The sequence below is a fragment of the Arachis ipaensis genome, chromosome B03 (genome assembly GCF_000816755.2).
Source record: "Arachis ipaensis cultivar K30076 chromosome B03, Araip1.1, whole genome shotgun sequence".
Classification (NCBI taxonomy): domain Eukaryota; kingdom Viridiplantae; phylum Streptophyta; class Magnoliopsida; order Fabales; family Fabaceae; genus Arachis; species Arachis ipaensis.
In genome coordinates this window covers 122,158,669-122,159,922 of record NC_029787.2, presented here as the reverse complement: position 1 = coordinate 122,159,922, position 1,254 = coordinate 122,158,669, and positions in this window count along the sequence as shown.

The following is a 1,254-nucleotide window of genomic DNA, read 5'->3' as shown; positions in this document are numbered from 1 at the left end:
AAAGATATTGATAATTTTAAATTTTTAAAAAAATAAAAAAAACTGGTAAAAAAACTAGTTTGGTGCACGATATTCAATTTCAAAGATTAAAATGAGTCACTTAAAGCAAAGTGAAGAACTAATTTGAAGTATCTACATTGATGACATAGCGAATGATACGTGGACAAATATTGTTGCGACACATGGCACAATCGTCCACGTCAACATACCAACATATCACTGGTTAATACATCATCGTACCATTACACGTTGCCAAACTATAGAGTGATAGGTGTCACTAACAGTTCATCTTATCAAGTCATGTCATCATACCGTTATAACGAAAAATGGGTCAAGATTAATATAGTACATTTTTTTCGACCTCAAAAATATAATTAGTACAATTAAAATTTCAGATAATTGTAATACATGATGTCAATCTCAAAAACTATTTTAGAGTTTGAATCAGTTTTCATTGATTGAAGTTCAGTTTGTCCTCATGCATGTTTAAAAAAGCCATTTTTTCTAGTCATATGTGATATGGCTAGCTACACCCAAAGGGCGATTTTTTTTCTTTATTCTTTTTTGAATTGAGTCTCACAATAATTATACAAGGGATATACAAAAAATTAATTATTGGGTATAAAAATACCATTTGTCATTTCATAAAAAAATATTATACTATTATAAAAAATTAAATTATTTATTTATTACATATTTGTTTTAATAACTAATTATTTAATAAAAAATTATAAATTAACATATATAAACACAATAATTAATTTTGTGTGTGTAAATAATATTTTTGATTTCACAATTATATTTTTAATGAGCTCAAATATTTATTTAAAAATCGATAAAAAAATAATGCTAAACTCCTTATTTTGCTTGTATTTTTTTAAAAAAGTAAAATCAAAATTATGTGTGTTATGTTTTGTAAAAACTAAAAAGTTATTTCGGTAAGAATTTTGAATATTAGTAAAAGGTAGAGTAAAGTTAATAGACCTTTAAAAAGTAAATTATTTGAAATTAAGAGTAATAGGAGAGAGATATTCTTCTTTTAATGATTATTGACAATCTAAAAGTTTAATTTGATATCATTAATGTGTTGCATATAATAAATTCTATTTTTAAATTTTTATGTTATGAATTGCATTTTTCTAATTGATTTATGATATACAAAAAATAGTAAATTAATATTTGGTTAAACACACGAGATTTAGAATTTAGAATTTAATTTTTAATTTTATTTTTATTGAGTTTAGAGTTAAAAGT